At 41.4% G+C, this 15,792-nt stretch overlaps 1 long non-coding RNA gene across 2 annotated transcripts in view; it reads left to right on the top strand.

Annotated features, from left to right (window-relative positions):
* Positions 1–3,066: 3,066 nt before the first annotated feature.
* LOC142826769 (uncharacterized) overlaps positions 3,067–15,792 on the top strand; it is a 61,337-nt gene continuing 48,611 nt past the window's right edge. For both annotated transcript variants that reach the window (XR_016348625.1, XR_016348624.1), the window contains exon 1: positions 3,067–3,202. This is a non-coding gene — a long non-coding RNA (uncharacterized LOC142826769). The remainder of the gene's footprint in view (positions 3,203–15,792) is intronic.

Genomic DNA, 15,792 nt, shown 5'->3' with positions numbered 1-15,792 from the left:
CATCTGTATCCATCCTCTCTTCACCCATAATGGAGCTACCCTTTCCTTTCCCTCCAATTTCAGGTCCCAACATCTAGAGAAGCCCCACAATGCAGTGGTGGCACCCAACTCCTTGTTAGACCCCTGAGGGGCCATATACAGTTCAGTCCTAGTCAATTTATAAATGTGGTTTTGCTTTGGATTATTATTTATCTCTTGGGTCTCTGCATGTTAGTCACATAGATTAATTTACATATACTAGTATGCTGCATCTTCTCTAGTCTGTGGAACTGCTGGAACCCTGATCACCACTGAAGATACCAATATTATCAACACTTAATTCTAGCAATTGGGGGCTGCAGTTGCCCCCACAGATCACTGGGCTGGGAAGGGTTTTTTTTTTTTTTTTTTTTTTTTTCAAATGGTAATTCTGAGTTTCAGGTTTAATTTGGCATGGGCTACAATGTGACTCCGTGGCACTCTTCTTTTTCATAGCAGAGATCAAAGTCTACTGTGTAGTCAGGCATCTCTGACTGAATACAACTTATCATTTTGCTGCTATTGCCATTCTGCCATTTCATCTTTCATTTTGCTCAATCTTTTTTGTAAAGGAGCTTCATTCTCACCGTTCTAAACAACCGCCTTAAGATGATTCAGCTGAGCAAGGCAACTCTGACTAGAAAACTGTCAGAGAGGAGTAGATTTGGAGAGCAAAATGTCTAGATTATCAATGTCTTCTAAATACAGCAGGAAATAACTTTGACTGTTGAGAGATTAAAAAAACTTAATTTCCTTTAATCACATGATTAAAAAAATAAATGTGATCCATCATACACTTGAATATAGAGTACCATTTATATAAATAGTTTGCATGTTTTTCTCATTTTTAGATCTGTTGATTTCAATTACAACACACAATACAAATTATACTGAGCTCACTTTTTAATTAGAAAAATTTGCCTGTAAAAATAAGACTGTTTTTCAAATGGTAGTGCAATCTCTTTATTATGAATGTTGAACTTACAAATATGTACAAAAGCAGCTGCATTCCAAAATAAAACATTGTAATACAACTTTATGCTCTACAAGCCCATGCACTCTGACTCCTTGTTCAGCCAATCGCTCAGACAAACACATTCATGTCTGCACAAGATAATGCTGCCTGCTTCTTGTTTACATCACCACCTGAAAGTGAGTATGGGCATTCACATGGCACTGTTGTGACTGGCATTGAAAGATATTTATATGCTACAAGTTCTAAAGATTCATATCTCCCTTCATGTTGCAACCACCATTTCAGAAGACATGCATTTATGCTAATAACCAGGGCCATCTTACTAGTACTGGTGTCTTACACAGCCTAGTACCAGCACCCGGAGTGGCCACGTCATGGGGGGAGGTGATTGGGAGCAGAAGCTGTGGGGGGCAGAGGATACCATTTGCCTTTTTAGGTCAAAGGGAAGCATTTCAAACATTTGCAGTAAAATCTCTCCTCCCTGGTACTGAATTAACCAGAAAGCTCCATTAACTGCCATTTCTGATATTTCCCAATACAAACCTTCAATCTAGTAACTGAGGCTGGTAAACTGCACAGAATGCTATTCAACTGCACCTTTTTCACTCCTCTTTAATGCAAAAGAGGCAGAAAACAAGTAAAGTTGAAATCAGAGATTTATTCAAAAAGTAACTGCCGGGATTTGTCATAGGGTCATTACAGAATCAGCCTGGTGTCCTACAATGTCTACATCTACAACAACTGATGTTGATAATAACGATGCTAAGGAACAGAAAGATCCTGAAATGCATTCTGAATCATCAAAGACAAGTTAAATTATGTTTGATATTGTTTTCATGGTGTGTATTTTTAGTAATCTTAATGTACACCATGCAGTGCCCACAGTGATATGCAGTGTGATAAGATAATCTACTACTGTATTGAAAACTTTACCTGTATACATCTAAGTACTTCAAAAAAAAATCACACTGCGTGTTGTCCTACTGCACGATTGGTGAGTGCCTGTATAGTATTGTATATTTTATTAATGTTGTTGTATTCTAATTCTTTAAAAATGGATATTCCATTGGTAAAGTATAACTGTTAACCAGAATATTCGATTAACCAAACATACCAGACAACAGCATTTTATGTGTTATATCAAAGATCCAACTTAATTTTGTGCAGTTTGACAGATTTGATACTGTCATTGCAGATTTCAATGGGTGACTACTCATGGAACAACACACTATGCCGTGTGAAAGATGGCCATGGAGAAAAAAAGAAAAAAATCTTGGTAAGATGCCACTAAGGGCAATTGCAGCACTCCTTGATGATTTAAACAATCAGATTATACTCAGAATGTATGTCTGAGATATAATGAATAAGGATATGGCAGAAGATTTGCTATTCAGACTGATTCAGAGCCCCCTAGAACATTGGAATAATTTACCTACAAATAGCTATAAAGTTTAATAAAACTTAGTTTTTAAATAATGCATTTTTTTGGTTTATATCTAACTGGCTAATGGTGAATGTTCCTCTAATTTAAAGGGCATGAGGATCTGATAATGAATGTTTACAATATCATGTGGCTTTTTTTAAAATTTAACTGTCCTTGGAAAAGATGTCATGATGACACTATTATTCATATGAGATGGATCTTACCAAATGTTGCAAAAATTGTTTGTGTGAAATCCATTCGTTTAGCTTCCAAATAAAAATCATTTATTTAAAATCAGGTGAGCGAGGGCTTTTATATTTTTTTCTTATCATGACATTTAATTTTTAATTATATAAGCCCTTTATAGGGGTCAATTGTGGAAGAACTCTGTACGTGTGGAGTATAGGGGTGTGAGGCCTGCATTTCCCCTCCTTCCCTACTACCAATGAGCCAGAAGTAAGCCTCTAGGAATATACGCCATTGTAGTAATAACGAATTGTAGATAAGAGCGGGAGCATAACATTCTTGTTTACCTAAATGTACTGATCATGTAAACAAAGTCTAAGGACAAGCAGTACAGCTGAGTCATACTGTAACAAGCAATGAGTAACCCCTGGAAATTTCCTAACTGCCACAAACAAGATAGAGACACAATATTTAAAGCTGCACCAGAGCACAGTAATTTGGACCTCACCAATGGGCTTTGGTTACTGGCGCCTCAGAAGCTGAGACAATCTCCCACTTCATCTGCAGCTGAAATGGGTTCCCTGGATAGCAGAAGGGATGTAAGAAATGCTGCATTTCCTCTCATGTTCTTTTAGTTAAGGGGCACAGATGATAGCTATCAGGAAATAAACTGTTTGGCTGCATCTAGACTGGCAAGATTTTGCCAAAAGCGGCAAGAGCACTGACGTTCTAATGTAAGAAATTCAGTGCTTCTTGTGCAAATACTTTGACACTCCCGCTCAGGGATAAGCCCTCTTGCACAAGAATACGTGTGCAAGAGGGCCAGTGTAAACAGGCACCTTAATTTTTTGCGCAAGAAAGCCCGATGGCTAAAATGGCCATCGGAGCTTTCTTGCGCAAAAGCGCGTCTATACTGGGCACAGATGCTTTTGTGCAAAAGCATCCATGTCAATCTAGATGCTCTTTTGCGGAAATACTTTTAACGGAAAAACGTTTGTATGACAGATATCTGTGTAGAGTTTTTTGTACTTTGAGAACCCAGTGTCAGACCTGAGGCTCACTCTTGCTGGCAACACCCTTGAGTGAGAGAGAGTGTGTGTGTGTGTGTGTGTGTGTGTGTGTGTGTGTGTGTGTGTGTGTGTGTGTGTGGTCAGAGAGCTGACAATGAACTGTATAGTAGTTCAAATAGAAACTACAGCAATTTTTAATTTTCTTTAACTGGACTATACAGATTGGGACTGGCAAGAGTGAATGTATAAAACTATATTTTAAATTAACACTGTTTTGAAAAAAGTTTGATTCTTTGTATTCTAACACTTGAACCAAGTGACAGTCCAGAGAATTACTAGACATAAATTAAAACAGATGGACTTATGTTTATATGCTTAAGGACATAATTTCAGTCACCTGACAATTTCAGATTCCAAGTTATTCTATTTAATTTCAAATAAATATTTTTTCTGTTTCTTAAGATCTGCTAATCTCAGCAGACCTATATAAGAAGATGATTTAAAAACATCATGGTGTATTTGTTTTTTGAGTATATTGACAATCAGCTTACGAAATAGATATAAAATGCTTTTCTGTTTTGTTTTTTAAAGAATGCAAAATGTGAATATTCAATTTTCAAAGTGAGGAAGCTGGACCAGTATGTTAGAGGAGTGATTTTTTTTCTTTGCAGTCAAATACATTGACATGGTCTTTGAAAACAAAATATCAAATTTTCAGTGGTCGGTCTGCCTTTCTATTAGAAAAAGAATACCACCATTCCTGTGGTGGAAAGAACACCTCAGCAGTCCAGCACCCTGGCATTTAATTTCAAAAAGGGGAATTACACAAAAATGAGGAGGTTTGTTAAACAGAAATTAAAAGGCACAGTGACTAGAGCCAAATCCCTGAAAGCTGCATGGAAACTTTTTAAAGACACCATAATAGAGGCCCAACTTAAATGTATACCCCAAATTAAAAAACATAGCAAGAGACCTAAAAAAGAGTCACCGTGGCTTAACCACCATGTAAAAGAAGCAGTGAGGGACAAAAAGGTATCTTTTAAGAAGTGGAAGTCCAATCCTAGTGAGATAAATAGAAAGGAACATAAACACTGTCAAATCAAGTGTAAACATGTAATAAGAAAAGCAAAAAAAGATTTTGAGGAACAGCTAGCCAAAAACTCAAAAAGAAATAACAAAATGTTTTTTAAGTACATTAGAAGCAGGAAGCCTGCTAAAAAGCCTGTGGGTCCCCTAGATGATCGAGCTATAAAAGAAGCAATCAAGGACGATAAAGCCATTGCGGAGAAACTAAATGATTTCTTTGCTTCAGTCTTCACGGCTGAGGATGTTGGAGAGATTCCTGAATCTGCACTGTCCTTTGTGGGTGATGAATCTGAGGAACTGTCCCGAATTGAAGTGTCATTAGAGGAGGTTTTGGAACAAATAGAAAAACTTAATGTTAACAAATCTCCGGGACCGGATGGCATTCATCCAAGGGTTCTAAAAGAACTTAAATGGGAAATTGCTGAGCTATTATCTGTGGTTTGTAACCGATCCTTTAAATCGGCTTCCATACCTAATGACTGGAAGGTAGCCAACGTGACACCTATATTTAAAAAGGGCTCTAGAGGCGATCCTGGCAATTACAGACCGGTAAGTCTAACTTCAGTACCGGGCAAATTAGTCGAAACAATAGTAAAGAATAAAATTGTGAATCATGTAGAAGAACATAATTTGTTGGACAAAAGTCAACATGGTTTCTGTAAAGGGAAATCCTGTCTTACTAATCTATTAGAGTTCTTTGAAGGGGTTAACAAACATGCGGACAAGGGGGGGTCCAGTAGATATAGTATACTTGGATTTTCAGAAAGCCTTTGACAAGGTCCCTCACCAAAGGCTCTTGTGTAAATTACATGGCCATGGGATAAGAGGGATGGTCCTTTCTTGGATTGAGAACTGGCTAAAAGACAGGAAACAAAGGGTAGGAATAAATGGTAAATTTTCAGATTGGAGAGGGGTAACTAGTGGTGTACCCCAAGGGTCAGTCCTGGGACCAATCCTTTTCAACTTATTCATAAATGATCTGGAGAAAGGGGTAAGCAGTGAGGTAGTAAAGTTTGCAGATGATACCAAACTGTTTAGGATAGTCAAGACAGAAGCAGACTGGGAGGGACTCCAAGAAGATCTCACCAAACTGAGTGATTGGGCAACAAAATGGCAAATGAAATTTAATGTGGATAAGTGTAAAGTAATGCACATCGGGAAAAATAACCCCAACTATACGTACAGTATGATGGGGGCTAATTTGGCTACGACAAATCAGGAAAGAGATCTTGGAGTTATCGTGGACAGTTCTCTGAAAACTTCCACACAGTGTGCAGCGGCGGTCAAAAAGGCAAATAGGATGCTAGGAATTATTAGGAAAGGGATAGAAAATAAGACCCAGAACATCTTACTGCCCCTGTATAAAACTATGGTACGCCCACATCTTGAATACTGTGTATAGATGTGGTCTCCTCACCTCAAAAAAGATATTTTGGCCTTGGAAAGGGTTCAGAAAAGGGCAACTAAAATGATTAGGGGTTTGGAACGGGTCCCATATGAGGAGAGGCTAAAGAGACTGGGACTTTTCAGTTTAGAAAAGAGGAGGCTGAGGGGGGATATGATAGAGGTCTATAAAATCATGAGTGGTGTGGAGAGGGCTGATAAAGAAAAGTTATTTATTAGTTACCATAATAGAAGAACTAGAGGACACCAGATGAAATTAATGGGTAGCAGGTTTAAAACTAATAAAAGGAAGTTCTTCTTCACACAGCATGTTGTCAACCTGTGGAACTCCTTGCCAGAGGAGGCGGTGAAGGCTAGGACTACAATAGAGTTTAAAGAGAAGCTGGATAAATTCATGGAGGTTAGGTCCATAAAAGGCTATTAGCCAGGGGATAAAATGGTGTCCTTGGCCTCTGTTTGTCAGAGGCTGGAGAGGGATGGCAGGAGACAAATCGCTTGATCATTGTCTTCGGTCCACCCTCTCTGGGGTACCTGGTGCTGGTCACTGTCGGCAGACAGGATACTGGGCTAGATGGACCTTTGGTCTGACCCAGTACGGCCGTTCTTATGTTCTTATGTTATGTTCTAAGAACAATTTGAATATGGATACTGCTGAATCAGATCAAATCCATCTGAATGTGGCTAACACACACACCTGGCTTAGTATCGAATTTGCAACCTGATTCCAATATTGAAAGACAACAAAATAGTTTGTAAACCACAATGGAAAATAGAATTGTTATAGCCATACCTTCTGTCCTACTGGCATGTATTTTCAAATGCCAATATGAACCATGAGAAAAAGAACAAAGAAAAACCCTTTAAATTACAAAAGAATCCTCCTGAATAAAGTCACTTTCTGAAATTAGATATGTACTTGTAAAATATTTGATACGTGTTTATTAACTATATTATGTATATTTAAATATATTAAACATATTTCAATAATTTTGTGTAAAATAGATGAATTGGCATTAAATGGTTACATAGGCTGTATACAGTGTGGCAAGATGTTCAGATACTACATGGATTGGCATGGCATAAGGACCTAAATCAGGGTTTCCAAATATGGGTCGCCATTGCATTTCAAAGGGGTCACCAAGTGTCTCCCCAGGTGGCTCTGCCTCTCCTCTGCCCCCCATTTTTGAATTGCCTTGGGTCACCAAGTCTTCCCGAATTGTCAAAATGGGTCCCCACCTGGAAAAGTTTGGGAACCGCTGACCTAAATAGACAGTTAGATGCAGATATTTGGAAGCCTATTTGCCAGTTGCCATTAGTAAGGATGACAGTGGTATTTGGAGATAAGGAAATAGGAAGGAAGATCAGTGTAGATGGGATCAAACTACAGAAAGTAGAGAAGTTCACGTATCTGGGGATCAACATGACGTATGATCTAGATTGTAAGAAGGAAACAGCAAGTAGAATAGTGAAAGTCAGTTTGAAGGTGATGGATAAGATCTGGGAAAGTAAAGCAATTAGCTTAGGCATGGAGCTGAGAGTCTTAAAAACATGTATTTAGCAACATGTTCTATGAATGTGAGACATGGGCAGGACTCGCCGAACCACGGCAAGCCCTGCTCACCAGCTGCACTGTCCGGCGATCTGCACATGTGCAGATCACCTGAACCCAGCTCTTCCGGGTTAAAATCTACTCGCCCCGAGCGAGTAGATTGTATTGTTTGTCGAGCCCTGGACATGGGTGATAACGAAAGATTCGAAGGGAAGGATATTGGCGTTTGAGAGGAATTGTTATAGAAAGATCCTGAGAATAGGATGGATGCAGGAGGTCACCAATGAGGAATTATATAGGAAGATACAGCCAAAAGAGAACCTACTGCAGAAGGTTATACACGGAAATTACAGCTATTTGGGCATATCTGCAGAATGAATGATGAGTAAAAAGTTAAGACCCTAGTATTCGGCATAATGAATAGTCAAATAGGAAAGGCAGACCCCACAGAGAATGGGTAGATGATATATACATTGGTGCGGAGCTAGTCTACAGAAACTAAGCCACTCTGCACTTGACAGAGAAAGATGGAAGGGAATAGTGAGGGAGACATTGGACACCAACAGGCGTTGAGCCCATGTTTATTGATGATGATGAGTAAGGTTTGCTGGCTATCTTAATCATTCTTTCAAAAATAGGATAACACCTTTTAAATAAGATGAATAATTGAGTTGTTAGGTCATTTCATTTAATGATAAACATATGCTTAACTTTAATTACCTGAGTAGTCCAATAGTATTTGAATCCAATGGAACTACTCAAATGCTTGAAGTTAAGCATGTATGATAGACTTTGTGGAATCAAGATATTCAATTGTTGCAGCTTCAATGGATTTGCATTGATGTAAGCATGATTGAATTCAGGTGCACTGCATTCAAAAAAAACTAAGTCCCTCTTCTGGTTTAAAGTAGTATACAGATGGGACCTTGCTGGTCCAGCACCCTCAGGACCTGACTAGTCCTGAATGAAGGGATTTTATGGACCAGGGAAGGTCCCTCCCCTCCTGGCCATGCTGCCATGGGGGGTAGGGCTCCCCTCCTGCCCCCACTGTTGCCTCAACCCACCCCCTGCCCTGCCTCTCCCTAGGCTCTTCCTAACCCTGCTACTGCCAGGGCTAGAGTGCCATGGCCAGCACTGCATTGCTGGGGCAGAGCTCCGCAGCTGCCTGGCTCTGTGGCTGGGGCTGGAGCTCTGTAGCCAGGGCAGAGGAATGGGGTCAAGCACCGTGGACTGGGCTAGAGCTCCCTGGCTGCCACTGGGGCTGTAGTTCCCCCAGCTGCTGGAGCCAGAATGTGTCTGGACCTCTGTGGTCAGGGATAGAGCCAGAGCTCCCTGGCTCAAGCCAGAAGTCCACAGCCACAGCCAGGGAGCTCCACTGGGGCCAGACCACTTCGGCCATGCCGTCCGTCCTCCCCTCATCCACACGCGTTCTGGGCTCCTGGCTGAGTTGCCAGTGCCCCTTACAGTGCTCCTGCCTCCCTCCCTCTCCCCCCACCAGACCTCCCTCTTCCTGGGCTCTGTGGTCTAGGAACATCTATGATCCATGCTGGACTATGGATGTTGCCGGACCAGGGAGTTCCTGGTTAAGGGAAGTACAACCTGTAATTTCATTTAGACCAATGGTGCTATACTGATTTGCCCCAGACAAAGGTCTGATTCATTCTTTAGGCATATAAATAGTCCCATTAATCACATGACAGGCTCTCATTGCTCCTGGGAAGAAAAAAATAAAAATTCTGCACACACTATATTAAATTCTACAAAATTCTGCAAGTTTTATTTGCCAAAATGAAACTGGCATGATTACGTAGTGTTAATTGCTAAGAGATATTTTGAAAACAATTAAAAATATTAAGTAAGTCTGCAACAGTACTGATGTACAAAAGAATTCCCTCAGGAGAAGAGAGTTAAAGAAACCCCTATGACAGCATAATTCCTGTTTCTCTGCCCCTCCCTCCTTAGAACCCAGCTGGAGGCGCCAGACACCCACATACTCTTGTTCCCAGAGCTCAGTTGTGGCTCCCCTTTGCCTAGATACCTATCCTCCTTAACCCAAAGAGCCCAGGATTCAGAAGGAGAAACAGCCTAATGGTTGGTCCCAAGCTTGCATGGAGTTTCCTGCACATTTCTGTCTCCTTCCCTCAGGGCTGAGAACTGCAGCTACCAGGAACTCTCCAGCTCCTCTTCTCCTTTCCCAAGCAGTGTCTTTCATATGTGAGCTGGGCTTTTCCAGTTCCAATGGCCCCTAGTGTCAGCCAACAGCATGGCAGCCCATTTCATGGGAGTCAGGGGAGGGAAGAAAACTCTGCATATACAACATTAATTTCTTCAAAATTATGCATTGAGCAACAGTGCAGAATTCCCTTAGAAGTGTTAAGTCCAGGCTTTTTGAGAGAGTACTCAGTGTAGACAGAAAAAATAATCTTTTGTTCTGTTTTTGTACTCGGCTTTACTTTCTGGTTCTTATGCTTGAGGAAAAAGCAGTAATATTTGTATTTCCAGCAGAATGTGGCGATGCTTAAATCTCATCCATCCAAATATTTTATTGGAATTCAAAACAAGAATTGGAAAAGCATTTGTTTTCAAAGTTAACTCAGCTAACATGAAATTTTCTTCCAAAATACATTTTTGATACAATTATGGTTTCTCATTAGCTTACAACTGACTTTATAAAACCAAATACATTTTATTTGCGATGCTGAATGGAAAAATATGAAAGAAAACAAAGTGAAGAGCATGCAGACAAAAATGTGTGATTATAAACAGATGCTTTCTTAATTTTTTTTACTATACTCTGGTGGGATTTTCTTAGTACTCTATGGAAAGTCAGAAATTATATAGTATACTTACATATTAGAGCTTCAAAGAGCTTTCAGAATCACATGACACATCTAAAAGTTGGCCCAGTTTATAACAACCCTAAATATTTATAGTCACTTTTAATCTAATGGGTTAGCACTGTTTTATTTGAATTGTCGAGTTCCCTGAGCTTGGCAGTACTATAACTAATTGAGCTTGCAGAGAAAATGCACTGACCCATACGTAAGATCCTTATCTGAGATTTAAAGCTGTCACCGTGCAGCTAAATTTTGCTGATTTACTTAAGAAATTTGCACCACAAGAAAATATGAAACATTTCAATAGGTACCTTTTATCACTGTTCTCATTTATTCTTTCTTAGTATGGAAGTGAAGTAACTGATCAATGCACTGTTGCCCATTTGACTTTCTATAATGGCTTTTGAAATCCTTATTTAAAAAGCAACACTTTATTTCAATTTCTAGTCCTAACAAGCATTTAAAATGTGAGTCTTTCCCCTTAAACTCTACTTTAAAGATGCAATGTCGGAACTGAAATATGCATTTTTATTTTATTCACAGTGATGGTATCTTACCCCATTTCTAATAACAAACTAAACATTATGGCTACGTCTACACTGGCCCCTTTTCCGAAAGGGGCATGTTAATTTCACAGGTCGTAATAGGGAAATCCGCGGGGGATTTAAATATCCCCCGCGGCATTTAAATAAAAATGTCCGCCGCTTTTTTCCGGCTTTTAGAAAAGCTGGAAAAGAGCGTCTACACTGGCCCTGATCCTCTGGAAAAAAGCCTTTTCCGGAGGATCTCTTATTCCTACTTCAAAAGGGCTTTTTTCCGGAGGATCGGGGCCAGTGTACACGCTCTTTTCCGGCTTTTCTAAAAGCCGGAAAAAAGCGGCGGACATTTTTATTTAAATGCCGCGGGGGATATTTAAATCCCCCGCGGATTTCCCTATTACGACCTGTGAAATTAACATGCCCCTTTCAGAAAAGGGGCCAGTGTAGACGTAGCCTATATGTACACTTCTGTATATGCAACTCCTCTGATTTCAGCCTGATTCTAATTTTGTGGTTCTTCAACTACAACAGTTAATAGCAGTTTTCACATTAGTGGACTTACAACTACCTCAGGCCCCAGTCCTGTGAGCCCACACATTTTTTTGCAGGATTAGGGTCTTGGGGTTTTCTGGTCTTGGGATTTCCTGCCAAAGATGTTACTGCGCAGCAGGACAGGGAGTGAAAGTAAAGTGTTCTAGCTTGCCATGCAATAATGCCTCATGTGGACACTGCTACATCACAGTCAAAGTGCCAGAGTGTGTTTCAGCTGCTACAAGGGTTTTGCTACTTGTTATGTGTAGCAAGTCAGAATGCACGCCAAGTCTTTTTAGAGTATTTCTATACTGCAATTAGAAACCTGTGACTGGCCTGTGTCAACTGACTTGAACTTGCTTGGGTCAGGCTAAGAAACTGTTTAATTGTGATATAGATGTTCTGCAGCTCTTTTATCTCACAGGATCCAGCCCAAGCCCAAATGTCTACCCTTCAATTAAACAACCCATTAGCCTGAGTTTCTTAGCCCATGCCAGCTACTGGTTTTTTAATTTGCAATGCAGATATATCCTCATAAGTGCTGGAACTGCATTCCATGATTTCAATCATACACAGGGTTCACAGTTTGACTCAGTGGCTCTCAGCAACCCCCATTACACAGTGCCCCTGGATCATAATTTGGAGCTAGGATAGTACTGTAATTGTAGCAATCATGCTAACTCTTTGAAGTTACTGTAGAACATTCTGGAAAAAAGTGATAAGGACTATTCAATTGTTTTCAGGCATGATGGCTGAAAAAGAATTGGGCTGAAAAAGAGAAGACATTTCTATCTGCATTTTCCTGCGGAGCTAATAACTGTGGGTTCAAGCCCCGCCCACCTTGACAGTGTCCCCATAACCAACATCAGTTGCCCCAGAAATGGAGCTAGCTGGCTCCCCCAGTAAGAAGGCAGGATCAGGGAGTGAAGGAGGTGGGGTGGGTTCTGGAGTGAGAGAGGGCATTTGCCTGGGAATGAACATTTAAGAGAATGAGCATTTAAGGGAAGCCTGTAGGTCTGTCAGCATTTCTGAGCCATCTTGCTATGGAACTGCAGCAAAAGTCATTTTGCTTACATCAAATCTATAAACTACTTAAATGAGTTGGAAGATAAGAGATTGTCTAGATAGGTGGCACAAGAAAATAAAACTTTACATATAATTGCTAGAGATAAAGAGGAACTAACTGAAAAGATCCAGGTAGGGATCATTGAATTGAGGAAGTAATTGAGTGGTTGCGCAGGTGGTGTCAGAGAGAGGGCTTTGGTTTCTTTGACCATGGGACTCTGTTCCAGGCACAAGGATTGTTAGGAAGAGATGGGATCCACCTAACCAAGAGAGGAAAGAGCATTCTCATGGGCTGGCTTGCAAACCTAGGGAGGAGGGCTTTAAACTAGGTTTGTTGGGGGACGGTGACCAAAGCCCTGAGGTAAGTGAGGAAGTCGGACACCGGGAAGAATCACAAGGAGGAGCAAGCAACAAAGGAGGACCCCTGATTCTGATGGAGAAGGCAGGGCAATCAACTGGTTATCTAAGGTGTTTGTACACCAATGTCAGAAGCCTGGGAAACAAACAGGAAGAATTAGAAGCCCTGGCCCAGTCAAAGAACTATTATTTGACTGGAATAACGGAGACTTGGTGGGATGACTTGCATGACTGGAGCACTGTCATGGAAGGGTATAAACTGTTCAGGAAGAACAGGCGGGGGAGAAAAGGAGAAGGAATTGCATTGTACGAAAGAGACCAGTACGATTGCTCGGAGCGCTAGTACTTATAGGGAGAAAACACTGTTGAGAGTCTATGGGTTAAGTTTAGAGGTGGAAGTAACAGGGTGATGTTGTGGTTGGTGTCTGCTACAGACCGCCAGATCAGGTGGATGAGGTAGACGAAGCTTTCTTTGGACAACTGAGAGAAGCTTCCAGATCACAGGCCCTGGTTCTCATGGGTGACTTTAATCACCCTGACATCTGTTGAGAGACCAATAAAGCAGTACACAGACAATCCAGGAAGTTTTTTGGAGAATGTTGAGGATAACTTCTTGGTACAAGTGCTGAAGGAACTGACCAAGGGCAATGTACAGCTTGACCTGCTGCTCACAAACAAGGAGGAACTAGTAGGGGAAGTAAAAAGGGGTGACAACCAGGGAAGCAGTGATCATGAGATGGTACATTTCAGGATCCTGACCAATAGGAAGAAAGGAGAGTTGCAAAATACACAACCTGGACTTCAGAAGAGCAGACTTTGACTCCCTTAGAGAACTGATGGGCAGGATTCCCCGGAAAGGAGTCCAGGAGAGATGGCAGTATTTTAAAGAAGCCTTATTAAAGGCACAGGAAGAAACCATCCTGATGTGCAGCAAGAAAAGCAAATATGATAGGCGACCAGATTGGCTTACTGGGAACATCCATGGTGAGTTTAAACACAGACAGGAAGTTTACAAGAAATGGAAACTTGGACAGATGATTAGGGAGGAGTATAAATATATTGCTCAAGAATGCAGGGGAGTTATCAGGAAGGCAAAAGCGCAATTGGAACTGCAACTGGCAAAGGATGTGAAGGATAACAAGAAAGGTTTCTACAGGTATGTTAGCAATAAGAGGGTGATCAGAGAGGGTGTGAGACCCATACTGGATGAGGGAGGTAACCTAGTGACAGATGTGGGGAAAGCTGAAGTACTCAATGCTTTCTTTGCCTCTGTCTTCACGGACAAGGTCAGCTCCCAGACAAATGCACTAGGCAACACAGTGTGGGAAGGAGGTGGACAGCCCTTGTGGGGAAAGAACAAGTTAGGAATTATTTAGAAAAGCTAAGCATACACAAATCCATGGGACCAGATTTAATGCATCTGAGGGTACTGAGGGAGTTGGCAAATGTAATTGCGGAGCCTTTGGCTGTTCTCTTTGAAAACTCATGGAGATCAGGAGAGATCCCGGATGATTGGAAAAAGGCAAATGCAGTGCCCATCTTTAAAAAAGGGAAGGAGGACGATCCAGGGAACTACAGACCAGTCAGCGTTACCTCAGTCCCGGGAAAAATCATGGAGGGAATCCTCAAGGAATCAATTTTGAAGCACTTGGAATAGGAGAAAGTGATCAGGAATAGTCAACATGGGCAAGTCATGCCTGACCAATCTGATTAGCTTCTATGATGAGGTAACTGGCTCAGTGGATGTGATATACTTTGACTTTAGCAAAGCTTTTGATATGGTCTCTCACAATATTTTTGCCAGCAAATTAAGGGAGTAGGGATTGGATAAATGGATTGTAAGGTGGATAGAAAGCTGGCTAGACTGTTGGGCCCAATGGGTAGTGATCAACAACTCGATGTGACATTGACCTTCAGTTTCTAGCAGAGTGGCCCAAGAATCTGTTCTTGGACCGGTTTTGTTCAACATCTTTAATGACCTGGATGAGGGGATTGCACCCTCAGCAAGTTTGCAGATGACACTAAGCTAGGGGGGAGAGGTAGATATGCTGGAGGGCAGGGATAGGGTCCAGAGTGACCTGGACAGATTAGAGGATTGGGCCAAAAGATACCTGATGAGGTTCAACAAGGACAAGTGTAGTGTCCTGCACTTGGGACGGAAGAATCCCAAGCATTGTTACAGGCTGGGGACCAAATGGCTAAGTAGCGGTTCTGCAGAAAAGGACCTGGGGTTTACAGTGGATGAGAAGCTGGATGTGAGTCAACAGTGTGCCCTTGTAGCCAGGAAGGCTAATGGCATATTAGGGTTCATTAGGAGGAGCATTGCCAGCAGATCTAGAGAAGTGATTATTCCCCTTTATTCGGCTCTGGTGAGGCCACACATGGAATATTGTGTACAGTTCTTGGCCCCCCACTATAGAAAGGATGTGGACAAATTGGACGAAGGGTCCAGCGGAGTGCAAACAAAATGATTAGGGGGCTGGAGTGCATGACCTATGAGGGATTTGGGTTTGTTTAGTCTGCAGAAGAGACGAGTGAGGGGGGATTTATTAGTAGCCTTCAAATTCCTGAAGGGAGGTTCCAAAAAGGATGGAGAGAGGCTGTTCTCAGTAGTGATGGATGGCAGAACAAGGAGCAATGGTCTCAAGTTACAGTGGGAGAGGTCTAGGTTAGATATTAGGAAAAACTATTTAACTAGGAGGGTAGTGAAGCACTGGAATGGGTTACCTAGGAAGGTGGTGGAATCTCCATCCCTAGAGGTGTTTAAGTCTCGGCTTGGCAAAGTCCTGGCTCGGTTGACTTAGTTGGGAT

This window comes from Pelodiscus sinensis, chromosome 2, assembly GCF_052426305.1.
Source record: "Pelodiscus sinensis isolate ZL-2025 chromosome 2, ASM5242630v1, whole genome shotgun sequence".
Classification (NCBI taxonomy): domain Eukaryota; kingdom Metazoa; phylum Chordata; order Testudines; family Trionychidae; genus Pelodiscus; species Pelodiscus sinensis.
This window is presented reverse-complemented; position numbering and strand designations above follow the sequence as displayed.